Source organism: Drosophila subobscura, chromosome J (assembly GCF_008121235.1).
Source record: "Drosophila subobscura isolate 14011-0131.10 chromosome J, UCBerk_Dsub_1.0, whole genome shotgun sequence".
Lineage (NCBI taxonomy): Eukaryota > Metazoa > Arthropoda > Insecta > Diptera > Drosophilidae > Drosophila > Drosophila subobscura.
The window spans coordinates 4,620,724-4,636,251 of NC_048532.1; the positions used below are offsets into that span (position 1 = coordinate 4,620,724).

Here is a 15,528-nt window from a genome sequence, read left to right on the forward strand (position 1 = left end):
CCTCCTGTTGCCTCCGCAAACAGACAGACAAACCGCAACCCAATCAACTTTCCTTCTGCCGCCAACCCCATCACACTAATTGTATGTTCTGGTTATGGTCCTGGTGCTGTCGCTTTTGCTGGTCCTGGCCTGACTTTACCCAGGGCTTACCCGATTCAAACCCTAAACCGATTTCAGCCCCAAACCCCTTCCCCTTCCCCTTCACCATCCCCCACAGCATCCTTAACCCCTTTTTGGCCTACCTGTCGTTTGTTTTGTAATGCAAATCTTTTTGCTTTCATCTGCTTGTTATATATCGAAAGCTATTAACCAAAGAGAAACGGGGGGAGTACGAAGGAAAACTCAAAATTCTATTCCTTTCGCTCCCCTCGGGAGAAGGGGATGTGCGCTTGAGTGTGAGTGTGTGTGTGTGCGTATTTGTGTTATTTGCATTTGAATCATTCGTTTGTGCGAAATCAGATTAAATCGCATAATCGAATCTGATGCTACATATACGATTATATATAGTATATATAAGCGATGACAAAGACCTGGATGCAGGCGCAGGAGCAGCCAATCAGATGGACACGAAAGGAAAAAAGGAAGCACACACACAGACATTTATGTATTGTATAAAAATCAATAGCGAGAGTGGAGGAGGCGGAGGCATTGAAAATCCTATGCACATACACACGGGACACGTACGAAAAACGTTGGCCAGGATCCACCAAAATAAAAAAAGGGGCGGATGGAGCAACCACAGGAGCAACCAAAAGTTATACCAGACACATGCGGCTGGAAAATACTTTTCAAAGTGGCATCAACAGAGAGCCGAGTCGCAGGGTGAGTGGCGGAGATGGAAAAGGGTTGAGGTTGAGGCTGGGACACTCCTGTTGAATGCCAGGAAGCAAATCTTTTTGTCTCAGCTGATGGCTTGTTGAAAATTCAAATTAACTCGATCATAAAAGCCAAGATGAGCCCCAGTTTGAGCCCCTCTGTGAGGGCACTTGCCAACTACCAGTTCCCTGCTCCTTCCTCCCACTCTCCTTGTTTGCCATACACTTGGCGCTACATTTTAACTTGAAATTAAGTTTGTGTGCACGTAGCAAACACAACAACAACAACAACAACCACATCAGCAGCAATGCGGGGTTGGCGGATTGGGAGGAAAAACCTTTTTCTCCTTTGATTTTCTATTTATTTTTGGCCTGGCTTGCACTTTTTTTGGCCCCCTCAAACAGCATTCGGCTTCGACTTCGACTTCGTTTTCGTCTGTGAAAATAGTTCTCCAAAAAGAAGAAAAACTAAATTGTGTTTCCCCCCAAGCACCCCAAGCTCCTCTTTGGCCATTCAAAAAAGGGCAAAAGACTGCTGCCAGTCACTGTGTGTGTGTGCTGGGTGATTGGTTTTGAGCGAGAGAACCAAATTATTGGCATTTATTTTCTCGTTTTGACTTTGTGCCCCTTCCCCCGAAAAACGTCACAACTGAAGCATCTAATGCGCTTACTGGAGAGGGGGCGCCACGATGGATGGGGGATGGGGGGTGGCACAATCTTAATGCCGCCTAATTAGCAGCCTGAATGCGCTAAGACTACAAAAGCAGCCAGAACCTGCCCCAGAGCAGAGCCCTCTGTCCGTGGAGGGGGGAAACGAAAGTTTTTTGGCCAAATTGAAAATGCGCAAAATGACTTTGACCAAATCCAAATCCCCAGTGCCAATTGGCAACCCATTGGGGCAGCAGCAGGCGGGGGCCAAGTGCTGAATGAGCGGAAAATGGAACAAGGAAAGGTGGAAAATTCCACTGGGAGGAATAGTTTGGTCTACGAAGCAGCTTTGTGTATGGGAAATTTCTTTGATGAATCATCTATACAGATAGAGAGAGAGAGAGTACTCAATCCTTTTTGGTTCGATTCCAAGAGCTATCCTCAAACTATCATCCAACTGTGATATTCTCTGAGGCATTCCTTGAACCAAATTCTACTTTATACTGTACCAAACATTTCCCAATTAACTCCTAGCCCAGATTAGCCATCACTGCACCCTCTAGCTCTGCCCCTCTTGGTGTTGCACATTCCCGTATATCCCCGATAATCCAAAACTGCATTAACCCAAGCCAAATTGAAACGTCGAAATGAACAGGATCTACATTTATGACATTTCGTTTGCTTAGGGAATCAGCTGCGAAAAACACAAAGGCAAACAGAGCACTACTTTTGATAGGCCTTGTCAGGACTTGCCATGAAATGCCAGGCCATGCCCTGCCCCATGTCAATGCCACACATTATACCCGATCCGCTCTGCAGTGCAGTCCGAATGTGGCAAATCTCATTCGGAGGCCATCCAAAGAAGCATCTACTCATCGCACCCAGCTTAGCAGCCAACCAGCAACCATATATCCCATCCCATGCCATCCCCTGAGAACATTCTAACCCCTGTGGTCCCTCTGCCCCTGTACCCAGCACTTTCTGTGCATGTCCTACCAGGGCCTCAGCTGTTGTTCCTCTTGTTCCTGTTGCTGTCGTTGTTGTTGCTATTGTTGCTGCTGCTGTTATTGTGTTGTGTTTTTTTTCTTTTTGTTCAATTTGAATGATTTAACATAAAGCGAAAAGGTAAAACTGAACGCGAGATACAGGAACACCCCTCGCAAATCTGCTGCTGCTGCTGCTGCTGATGTTGCGGCTATTGTTGCTTCTTCAGCCTTATAAGTGCGACTCCAACTTCTACTCCTTGCAACACGCGGCGGCGGCGGCGACGGCGGCCAGCAAAACTTTAACAACCAACCAACGAACGAACGAAGCAGCGAACGAACGAACGCGCGCAAATAATTTCAATCGTCGTGAATCATGAATAATTCAAAATCATCATTACCAACACCTTTTGAGCCGCGAGAGCAGGAGGAGATCATGGGAAGCGGTTCGGGCCAAGGGGTACGTGACAGCGGCAGGGGCAGGGGCAGGGGGCCGGGGCTGTCGAGTGTTGCCCAAAATGTTCACACTTCCCAGAGGCTGGCAAACTGGCAACCAAACAACGAGCGACGGGCAACAACTTTTGCTCAATCTGCAGCGGACAATGGGGGAGGCACGCAGCAACAGCAACAGCGGCAGTGGCTGTGGCAGGGGCAGGAGCAAGGGAAGCAGAGGCAGGAACTGAGAGTGAGGAGATGCCGCTCAAGTGCTAAAGTGAGGCGGATTACCAAACCAGCAAAAGCAAAAGCAAAGCTGAAGACCGAGCTGTAGCTCTGAAGCTGTATCTGAAGCTGTAGCCGTGTAGCCACCACCAAAAGCGTCGACTACTTGTGCAGCACCCAAAAAAAATACAAAGAAAAGAAAAACACAGCAATAAATGCTAGCTAGCCCATGGCGAACGCTTAGATGCCCTCACAAAAGTATCAAATTTGATGCAGTTTTTACAGTGCGAACTTGTTCCCTTGATGAAACTTATTAACAACAATTTTAAAAGGAACTCCCAGCAACCTTAGAACATAATCATACTTACAAATACGTACAAAAAACGAATAATGAAATTATAGTGAACTAAATAATTACGTAAATTGTTTGTATATCTTATCTATTCTATTTTCTGATAGAAAAGATTAATAAAGTATTTTGCGGATCACAATTATACTCCCATGAAATCATAGAAAATTCCTCTTTCTTCGCTACAAAATCGCAGTACCCTCTATGAAGTGAAGTAGAAAAACCAAAAAAACACACCTCCGCCCCTCTGGCACGCCTTAGTTGAACGTTGTTGTTGTTCCCGCCGTTGTTGTTTCATCGTCTATTGTATTCCATCGTCGAAATATGAGGCACGACTCTGGCATTAAACTTCAAACTAAAAAAAACAAAAACAAAAAAAAAAAACGAATGCTGCAAAATGCCAAAATGCAGCCGTAGAGAGGACTCTGGTGTTGGCCAGGCCAAGAACAATAAAATGAGCGCAACAACAGCGCGAAAGTTGGGGGGAAAAACAAGGAAGAGGAGCCGAGGAATGGAAAAGATAAGCAGACGGAGACGCGCGATGGATGGAGGATGAGGCAGTGCTTGGTGCTGCTTGGAGGCACTTCAGACGGGGCTGGGGCCTCCTTGGGATCGGCAAGTGTTGGCCAAGAAATAAAAGTTGCTGACCTTAAGCCAAGTCTTGGGTCTTTGTCTTTGTCTATGCAGCCGGAGAAGAGTTTTCCTTCTTCTGTTTCTGTTGCTTTTTTTGTCTTGCAGGATATGAGGCAAATACTAAAAGTGATGCTAGAGTTGCCACGGGGTGCAGGGGCAGGAGGCAGGAGCTGGTGCTGGTGCTGGTGCTGCAGTGGCAGCTGTTTAATAAGTTCAAGCAATTAAAAGTGTTTTCAAAGGTTGCCCCACAGGAGGAGCAGCTCCGAGCCTGAAAAGAAACTTCTGCTAGTCGTAGACGTTGATAGGCGCATAAGAAATGTGTGCAGCAGAGGAGCAGGAGGATGGTTGTGGCCCCTGGCGTTGGCTTAACGATGTGAGGATCATAAATGCAGCTTAATGATGCCACAACTTTGACTACTATTTGAGAAGATCACCAGCGAGTGGCACCAGCAGAATCAGCAGAGAGCGATCTGCTGAGAGATCCCAGGACCTGAAACCGAACCTCATTCAAAATATTTCGCTGCAACTTCACTTTCCCTCAATCAAAGCTCAATCTCAAAAGCAATGTTCACTCTTCAGGCTCTTCATTCTTCCGTCTACAGTCCAGTCGCTCCATTAAGTTTATTTTCGAGAACAAAATCCCGGACACCAATTTGGGTCATTAAAGTTCCTAAGTTCCCTAAAGAAAAAACTTTGCCGCCGCCAAATGCAGACCATTAAAAGTGCCAAACAAAATAATTTCCAACAAGCAAAAAAGGTAGGTAAAAAAACGTACACAAAATCAAACATAAAATTAAATTAATGGCCTAAACACTCCATCGCTTCGTTCCATCGGTTCGGACCAAGTTTGCCACAAAAATAAAACAGAAAGAAAAAGGTTCAATCCGTGGCATTAAAATTATGGGAAAAAATAAAGGAAATATTTTCTATGGGCCACTCGGATATTGGATGTTTACGAGGATATTTCCCCGATGTTTGTTTATGGCCAGACTTTTATATGGCCAGCTGCTGGTAGGTGGCTGTAGGCTGTAGGCTGTAGGGAGGGGAGGTCCCAGCCCCCCTTCATTGGAAGATAAACGTTCCATCGCTAATTTGAGTCTTTGTCACGTCTTACCATATGGAAATATTATTTGTAAATACTTTTATGTTCCGTACGTGACCAGGACCAGAACGGGGGTACCCGGACACACATCCCGGGTGGGGTCACAGAGAGACGGCCAGAGAGAGAGTTCAGTATGGAGTTCTCTTTGAGGTTTTTTTTGTTTTCTGTTTTTTTGTTTTTATTGAGGCGACGAAATCAAATAAAGCGCTTCGAGTGGGTGCGGAAGCGCAGAGCTTTCTTTCGTATCGTTTCGTTGCTTTCTTTCAGTATGAAAAATGTATATTGCAAATTTAGCAAACGAAAATCCCTCCGAATGCTCGTAAGAGGCAGAAATGTCATCGTAAAATTGCCAGACGGCTTAGCGTACGATGTCGGGGGCAAACGAACGAATAAATAAAAATTATTTCCAGATGACATATCAACGCGAGAGTCGAGTCCCTCGGCTGCTGACACCTTAAAACCCAAATGCGCTTATAATACAAAATGTTGCGTGTGCCCCCCGCCCATCCCCAGTCGCAGAAAATCCTCAGAAATAACCTGGAAAAAAAGAAACGAGACCAAAAATAAGAGAGAGGCGAAATCCAGACCGGGACAAATTGAAACGTTGAAGAAATTACAAAACTGTAGAGGCAGAGACTCCATCCAGAAATGGGAACAGGCGGCGGCACAGCGCCGAGGTAGGACTCTGAGTCAGAGGCAGCGGCAGCGGCAGTCACAGTGGCAGAGAGCCAGGCGAATCGCAACTGTCAGTTGCCTGGGCTCCCCGTCTCAGACGTCAACTTAACGTGAATAATTGTCTAAATCCCAACGACAAACACTTATTGTCCTGGATTAGCAGTGGGGCCTGGGCCTGGGCCTGTGCCTGGGCATGGGCCAGAGTGAACGAAAAGGAAGGAGACCAAAAAAGTCTGAGCTTCGCACCAGAAGCCCAAGGACTGCGTGTAAAAAAATGAGTGGCAAAAACTTTGAGCATTTTTTCTCTAGTCCAAACTGAAGGGTAGCAAATAGAGTCGATTTGTTGCTGGTTTAATCGCGGTAAAAAAAGACTTCCTAATTCCTTTTTATAATGAACTGAGGTAACATTAGAAAGTATGTAACAAGCATGTTTCACTTCTACCCTAAGAGAAACCTCGCTGTCGAGCGTGTCGTCTACATTTGCTCTGCTCCTGCTCATCCTTTTGTTGATCTAAAAGTCCCTAACCTTTGGCTAGAGCATCCCCTAGTCGTAGCCTCTGCTCCCAGCGCTCCATTCAGCTCTTTCTATTTGCTACGCTTAGGGTTTTCCCTCAGGTGAAAGCACAGCCCAGACCAGACTGGTAAGCGTTTTAAATTTAACAAGCAAGTTGGTCGGGAAACCAACCAGAAGAAGAGGACCAGGACCAGGACCAGCAGTAGAGGGACCAGCAGAGGGATCCAGACAGGTATATAGTGGAAAAAGTTTCAACGTCATCTCAGTCCTTCCTTCCCTGATTTCCTCCAGCCTTTTCTGTGTGTCTTCGTGTTTGCCTTCTGCATTTCTTTGCGTTCAATTAATTTGCTCACAATTTGGATAGCAAAAGAGCCCCAGCGTCGGGGCACAGCTTTGAGACTGCTCCGCAGAGAGGAGCTCAAAGAAAGCAGGCGGGCGGTATATATATCTCTCAACTCCAAAGACAAAAACAAACTTTAAGTAGCAAAAGTAGCAAAGGAAAACGAAAAGAGAGAGAGAGTCTCAATATGTAAAAAGACATTGTGGAAAAGTTTTTTGTTGCCACCCACTGGTGGCACCCCTGCTGGGCACACAAAGTTTGGCCAAAAACTATCCGTGAAAACCCCTTTAAAAGTCCCGGTGCACCAGGTGGAGTAGAAGCAGCAGAAGGAGCAGTCGCAGAAGCAGCAGGTGAGCATTGGCAACTTTTCGATTTCATTGCTGACATGGCAAGTACCCGTCTCTGAGCGTGTGTTATGAGGAATCAGCAATTGCACTTGCACCAGTGAGACAACCTTTGACAACCAGACAACCAGTGAGAAAGAGACAACCTTTGAGGTTATATACGTATGGAAAGTGAGGTTAGGTAAGAGGAAAGTTAGGTTATGTAAGATGGGATCAAAGTAGAAAAAATGTTAGAAAAATGGGAAAGTTCCCCTAGGGGATAGCAGTTTTGAGATTTTATCAAATAAAAAGCAGGCGATCAGTGCTCAAAAGTGATCACTGATCAGAATTAAGTGAATGTTAATTTTATTTACGATTACGAACGAGTTCTCACCCTTCTGCAAATACCGATTCATGCTTCATTAACTCTTTACCCGAAATTTCTTAATTAAAAACGAGTCCTTGCCCCTGGGTTCTGGATCTGGAACGCTCCAATCCAAAACCAAACAAACCGAATTCGTTTACAATTGCCAGTTGGCTGGTTAGGATTACTTTCAGATTGTGTTTACCTCTCTCTAACAAGCAGCAGCAGCAGCAGCAGGACTCTGTACCCAAGGGTTACCCTAAAGCGTGACGAGGCCCAAAAACCGGTTATCAGAGTTAGTTTTTCCACTGAAGGATTGATATATGGTCCCTCATACACCCATACACACACACCACATAACCCTCACTCTATGCAAATCTCGTGAGCAGAGAAAGGGACAAAGTTTTAACACACCGTGTGCCAGGGCTCGGACAAAAAGGATATACGAGATGATATATATGCAAATGCTATTTGAGAGGGTCGGTCGCCCAGGGTTGGACTAGGAGTAGGAGTACGACTAGGAGTAGGAGCAGGAGCGGAGTCTGAGGCGACAAGTTTTGTAGCCTGCTGCTGGTAATGTCCTTCAAGGCCTACTACGCACCGATATATAGGGCGGCCGTTTCTGGGCGGTCGGGAGAGCTTTTAAAACTTTCTGTGAAGGGCGGGTGGCGGGGGGAGGCTTTAAGCACAACGAATTTCAATTAATAGCCAAAGACAGACAGACACTCGGCAGGGAGCGGCAGGGAGCGACAGAGAGAGCAAGCCATTTCCTGCCACTGTCCTTTGCCACCCAGGCTGCTTCCTGTTGCCTGCTGCCTGCCGCTTGCCGCTTGCCGCTTGCTGCCGGCTGACACTAAGCCCAAAGGCTACAATCAGCTCGGCTGTGTCGTGCCATGGCCTGGTCCTGGTCTGTGCCTGGGCCATGGACCACCAAGTTCACTAGACAATTTATTTTTGCTTTCGATTTTCCAAGCTGTCAGTTTACGCTTAAATGCGCACAGTTCAATTTAAAATGGGTAGCCCAGGACATGCACAAGGATACGCCCCTCGATGTCAGACCCTCAGAATCAGAGCCTCTCCAACAGCAGCAGCAGAGTATCTGTATCTGTGGCAGACTTTCTGCCTCTCTCTTTCTGTCTGCCAGGCTGCAGTTGGATTGCACAAAACTGGGTTAAGAGGTTGTTATCCTTATGCCGTGTTTTTGAAAATAGGCAACCAACTTCGTTGCTCTACTCCGCTTTTCCCAGCCGCCAACAGCCACCAACAGCCGCCCAGCCCAGCTCAGCTCAGCCTCTTTCCCGCTCTGTTGCGCTCTATGCTCTTCGGTGTCGGCCTCTGTTTGTGATGCCTTTGCCTCATATCCGTTGCAGACACACGAAACGTCCTGGCTGCCAAACCACAGAGGGCAACACACACACACACAGCGAAATCAGTGCGAGGTTGAGAGAGAGTGTGCGGCAGGAGAGCGCTGATGCTGATGCTGCTGCTGATGATCATCATCACTTGGGTGCTGATTATGATGATGATGAAATTATGAGCGCAAAAGCATTTGCATTCATTTTTTATGAAATTTTTTCATTCCTTCAGTTGTTGGTTGCTCCAGAAATTAAACTAACGCCGCTCGTTAGTAGTGTGTACTCCGTCGGAGGAGGAGCAGCAGCAGCAGCAGGACTCCACAAGGATACGCGGGGGCTTAAATGCAATGCCACAAAGCGTTAATGGATTCTTTTCCCACAATTCTTTAGCAATTTTTTCTTATTTTATTTACACTTGGTAATGCGATGCGTACGAGTACTCGCCCGACGAGTGGTTCCGTCTCGAGTGTGTTTGCTGTAGCTGTCAGACAGAGCTCTGCCAAAGCAGGGGTACTCGTTCTATTATGGGTATTAATGAGCACTTAATTAAGGAATTAATGAACTCACAAGCGAAATTATATCTAAGGAAGTAGATTCTACTCGTATGTACATATTTACATGTACTGTATAACGCTGCTTCTGAGTAACCCTAATAGAAAGAACCCATTCCCTGCCTATGCGCTCCATGGTGACATTTTTGTATTGGAGAACACACAGAGGCCATGAAATGAACCATTTATAACTTTATTATCGCCTGGCCATTGTGGGATAACTTCCTTTTTGTGCGCATTTGTTTAAATGCATTCAAATTCTAATTTCCGTGGCAACTTTTTCAGGATGCTGAAGGACCCCCCTCTCCCCAGACAGCACAGTACGGGTACGGGCCACTTTTTTATTCCTGCTTGTGCTAAATGATTACACTTAACTAGATTTGCATATATTTAAACATTTCCTTGTACGCACGTGTGCGCCACTCACTCTGCTCGTCTCGGCTCGGCTCGGCTGGCTGGCTTTGTGTGTCCTGTCCTGTCCCGACTGTGTCGCCTGTGCACAAAAGGATTATTAAGGAGCTTCATATGTAAATGAAAACCAAATGCACACGACGTTCAGCACGAGACAAGGACTTTGCCAGAGGCAAGGAGAGCAGGAGATACAGAGGGATAACCTGGAAGCCACAGTTTGGCAAACACAGGCAGGAGAGAGCACCAGCCTGAGACCGTGCAGCTTCCAGTCAGAGCCATGCCAGAGCCAGAGCCAGAGTCACAGTCAGAGACGTAGACTCAGACAATGTTTGGCCTGGGCTCGGCTGGGGATACCCATGGAGAAGAGGTGCCCACCTAGAGAGAAAGTAGGTGAAAGCCAGAGGCGTGCACGGAAAAGCCAAATGGAGCCCGCACCCGTTCGTTCGCTCGTTCGTTCGTTGGCCCGTAATTTATGCTTAAGATAAAGTCCTTGAATAAATACATGGAAAATCCTTTGAAATTGAAATTAAATACGAATATCATCTTTTTTATACATATCAGAGGCAGAGAACGGGTGGAGTGGGAAGAAGAAGGTGGAGAGGAATTGCAGACAAAAGGCGAACGGGAAATGAAATTAACATTTGAGTGCGCTTTCCCAAAATTAAACGAGTCGACTCTGAGAATCCACCAGGTTCGAGGGGGCATGCCACCACACACACACACACACACAGACCCACACAGGAGTGAGAGTATTTATTTATTGAAGCTTCTGTTCAGCTCTGTTTTTGGGGTTTTTGGATATGTGTGGAGGCATCTTATTTAGCTTTTTTGGAATGTGCTTCTCCAATGTGTGGTAGAAAATCCTCATAGATTGTACGGCAAAACATTTTTCTTAGCCATTTGCCATATGAAATTAATTTTACAGTCAGCAGCCACAGAGACAGGGCTAGGAACGGAACCTCTGCCTGCCACATGGATGCTTTTGTGTGTGGTGCAAATAACTAGAGAAACAATTTGATGGCAACTTTATTTAGAAAAAGGAGATCTACGGGGATCTATGGGGATTCTGGCTAACTCTGGCAGAAGTTTATGCCAAATCGGAAGCATAAGGGATGCAAATGCAAAGAAAACTGCAATCACTTTAAGGATAACCTTTTCTATCTGCAGCTTTTGTTTACTTTCTATTGATTTCTCTTTTATCTGCACTATTTCTAGCTCTTAAAAGCTGATATTCCAGGGATATATTCTATCTCTCAGCTCGCCATGTGGTCCAGCGTAGCCCTCTGCATTATCTCGACAAATCTGAATTTTGGTGCTGCAGTTTTGCAAATTAAGTTCCATTTTGGTAATTTCCAATTCTCGCTCTTTGATTCGCTATCGCAGCGTGGAGCATTACGACTATTACATATTAAAACAATCCTTTTGTGTGTTTGGTATTGGGGAATCTGTTTTTCATTTTCATTAAAATTAATAATAATTTCACCTGGAAATTGCATTTCCGCATCCGAAAATTCCCATTGTAGCTCTCTGGCCAATTGGCTCATATAAATTGCATTGGATTTTTCCTTTGGCAAAAGTTTTATTATTTGGTGGGGAAAACAAGCACAGTACGAGTAATTCCCTGCTGCCCCCTGCCCGCTGTGGGCCTAGAATTTTGTTATTGCATTTTGAATTTGTGGTAAAGGGTGGCGTCTGCCTCTGGCTTTGGTTTAGAAAAGCAAAGCACAAAAATTAATTATGAAACATTGTTGGAAAATTGTGTAAATATCTGTATGTATGTATGTATCAATGGAAATGCAATCTGAACTGTGAGCAAAGGAGCAGGCGAGGCGAGGCGGAGAGGAATGGTATTTGAAAGTGATTTTTCAATCAATGCAAATAATTCACAAACATTTCAAATGTTGAAATGTGGGAAATATTTCAATAAGAATTATCATACACACTCGTACTCGTTCGTATCTCTGGGGCGCAAAAGTCTGATATTATGTTGGCAAATTTCACTTTTCCTCTGGCATTTACAACCAGCAAATTGGAAAAGGAATATATCATAGATACATCATGGATTTTTAGGAGGATTTTGTTACCTATTTCCACCGCTCGCTCTCACAACCTATCGAAATGGTCCTAAAAATGTGCAATATGAGTGTGGCAGATGAGCAGCAGAGAGGGGACCCAGTACTGGGACTGAGGCTGTGACTGGGGGGGTGCCATAGGCTATATAAATTTCAATCTATCATTTATTTAAGTCCTAGGCCAGCATCCAACGGGGGGACTGTCTCTCATTGCCATAAATCCCCATCAGAGATACGCGTATATTTATTTACTGCAGCTCACACAGATACAAAATCGCACACACACCCGCCCAGTTACACAGAGGACACACACAGGACATTGCTGGGCGACAAAAATTGTAGCCGAAAAATAAAATATCTCCTGCTACTGTCCTGGCCTGGCTCCTGCTTCTGTTCGTGCTCTTGCCGCCCGCCGCCTGCTGCCTCCTTCGTTCATATTTTATTCGTTCTTTATTTGTGCTTTTCCCGCCTTTTTTCTAGTTTTATTTTCCCTCTCGTTTTTCTGTTGTTCATTTTTTCTGTGTAAATATTTTGGAAATGCGTTTTCTCGTGTACCTTTTATACACACCCCGGACCACATCCACATCCACATCTATCTATGGCTTTCAATGAAAAAAGATTTCTTCTTTTTGGACGATTCCCCCGTTTGCTTGCCAATTTTTATGGTTAAAATATTTGCGTTGCTCTCCTGTTAAAATATTTATGACAGGCGCGAGGAAGAGTAAAATATTTCAATATACGAGTAGTAGTTGAGAAAAACGGAAAATTCTTGAATTTTTTTGTTGTAATTAAAAAAATTCAATTGGAAAGAGGGGTGACGGAAAAGAGAGGAACGCCCAGAGGGGAAGAAAAAATTGTAAGTAGTCCAAATGAATTTTATTGCGGTTCATTAGCCTTCGAATGGAATCGAATCGAATCAATCAATTGCTGCTTTCAATTGCCTGCCAGGAAAGGAGATCGAAATTAGATCATACTACAGATATAGGGGTGGAAACATATGCATAAGGAAATGGAAATGGAAAGGGAAAGGGAAAACTATTAGCCAAAGATCATATAGGGGTGACAATCGCATGCATCAAGAAAAGGGAAAGGCATGCATACATACATAGATTAGCTAGCAAAAGACCATATAGGGGTGACGATGCAATAGCAACCCTTTCCGACTGGTTCTATTGTATTTCTATAAGAAGAGGTTCTATCGGGCGGGAGGAGGTTCTCTCTTCAACTTTTCGCCACAATATCCCCCAACAAAACTTTTAATTACTCTTGCTCTTGCTATTGCTCTGGCTCTTGCTCTGGGTCTCTGACTATTCCAATTAAGCTATCATATTCTTGTCTCAGAAACTTGCCCCGAATCAACTGTTCAACCCTGCCTCTCTCACTCTGCCACAAGCCAGAACTGGGTTAACAAATATGTTCAATTCGGTTCCGGCAACAAAAACTTTATCTTAACAATTTCCATATTCCATAAGTTGAAATTTCGGGTGCACGGAAGAGTGTGCAACTTTTCTGTGGCACCTGCAGCAATTTTTCCCGCTTTTAGTGGCAGGAATTTTTCTCATTTTCCTTTATGGCAAAACTGCACGAGAATGCAAAACGGCGCAAAACGAAGTGCAGAAAAAACACAAACGAGAGACGAAGGAAGGAAGGAAATTCTGATTGAATGGCATTCCATTGAAGTTGATGGATGCATTAAGAGAGAGGTTGCATCTGCATTTGCCTCTGCCTCCTCTGCAACTAGCATCAGACTCCAAGCAAGAGAGCGAGTGAGAGAGAGAAGCAAGTTTTGTGGTAACCAAAAACACACACCACACAAGACAAAGATAGGGAGAGCCCATAAAGAAAGAGCTGGTTGCTGAGAGAGAGAGAGAGATAGAGAGAGGGGGCCAACCTGCATTTGCAGGGAAGGGCGCATATCTGTATAATGGATTGCACTTAACATGCCACACACAGCAACCGCAAGTGCCGCCACAGGATCCCTGTGCACCTCTCTCTCACTAATGCCACACACTCACACACTAACACACAAGAGCCTCCTTCTCCTCCAAAGTACAGGTAATACATCATTTACAGAACTTACCTGGAGAATGGAGCTGGTTCTCGAGATGGAGATGTAGCCGAATCTAGAGCTGTATCGGTAGCACTCTGCGGTGAGAATCCTGTGCTCCAGGAATCTTACGTTTAATCCTTTTGTTTTGGTTTACGTTTATGCCCACGTCTGCACACACTTTTACATACAACCACGAAGTTCGTCCAATTGTACGAGTATTTGCATAGGACTGAAATTTAAATTGCGGCACACATTTCGTGTCCTCACACACACAGACACACACACACTTTGACACACCGAAGCACTCTCTGCACAACGTAAGCTGTAAAGCGTAACCGTAACGGCAAGCGTCTCGCGTCGCGTTATGTTCAAGGGTCTCCCCAAAAAATTGTTGTTTTCCGGTTGCAAACGCCGGCACTCGGCTCCAAAGGGCGAGCAGAACCTAGAATTCTACGTGTGTTTTGATTTAATACGTAAATTATTTTCCGGCATTTGCTGCGACTCTGGGTCTTAACTGTTATTCGGAGTTGTTGTAGGGACCACGCTGTGGCTGCGGCTGTGCGACCGGATTTGCATATGAATGCCCTTTGCTGTGAAACCGCGTTTTACGATTATAATATTTCATTTACATATTTCGGATGCTTGCCGTTTCACTGTATCTACTGTATTTAATGGTACTGCTGTTTCACTGTAATCTGCTGCTTCACTGTACTGTATTTCACTTTGCTGTTTTCAAAGCACTTGCAATGCTCTGCTGAATTTCGCTTTATATTCGCCTATTTTTCCGTAAAGTTTTGCTCGTGCACTGAGAGGCAAATCGCTGAGTTTTCTCATCCGCCGCGGTGAACCGCTCGCTGGGAAGTTTCGAAAATAACTGGATTCGCCTTGCTCGCTACCTGGCGAGGTCGCCTCGGTCCCAAACAGAGCCAGCGACAGAGAGGGAAACATTTGTTTACCACTGCTTACTGAGGGTGGCAGAGGGAGAGAGACTGAACGCTGTTGAGCATGCCCAGAGAGCCGAGTGCGCTTCTGTTAACATAATTCAATTTGGCTGTACTTAAGCAATTACAGAGGCCATCAAAATAGCCAGAGAGCGCGAGAGCGGACAGACAAAGCGAGAAAGAGAGCGCGAATGGTTAGCAGCGACAGAGCCACAGGGCTTTCCCCAACAGCACAGCACAGCAGGTGCAGGGCCCTGTTAGCGGTCTTCAATTGAAATGCCAGACGAAGAGGTGGAGTGGCGTGGCGTCCACTTAAGAGGTTCAAATGCCATGCACGTAGGCTAATTATGACAGTGTTAACAGCATTTTTGTGCCTCAAATAATGCAAATTTACATGGGACACAGGAAACCGAACGCTTCTTGATTAAAAGGGGGAGTGGTGCAAGTGCCCGCGGTGGAGCTTTTATTAATGATAGTTTTTCGGTGCTCATTTAACATTCAAGATATGAAAGGTCATTCAGGAAATGAGGCATGGGCTGCCAGGAATATTTGAATACATAATGGAGACATCAAGCGCTCTACCTTAACCATCCATTCATAACACTCAAGTTTGGTTAACAGCCCCATTTGGTAGACCGAATCACCCAATAAGTATGTTGTCCCGGAGAAATGGACATGCACAGACATGCACGGGCCAGCCACACACACATGAGCCCCATAAACTGCACGCCGTGGCTTTTAG

The 15,528-nt window shown here is 45.3% G+C and overlaps 1 protein-coding gene across 1 annotated transcript in view; it reads right to left on the bottom strand.

The window, feature by feature from the left end:
* LOC117893456 (MOXD1 homolog 2) overlaps window positions 1-14,705 on the bottom strand; it is a 116,923-nt gene extending 102,218 nt beyond the window's left edge. The window contains exon 1 of the mRNA XM_034800076.1: window positions 13,876-14,705. The gene's annotated coding sequence lies outside the window, so the exon portion shown is untranslated. The remainder of the gene's footprint in view (window positions 1-13,875) is intronic.
* Window positions 14,706-15,528: the final 823 nt, after the last annotated feature.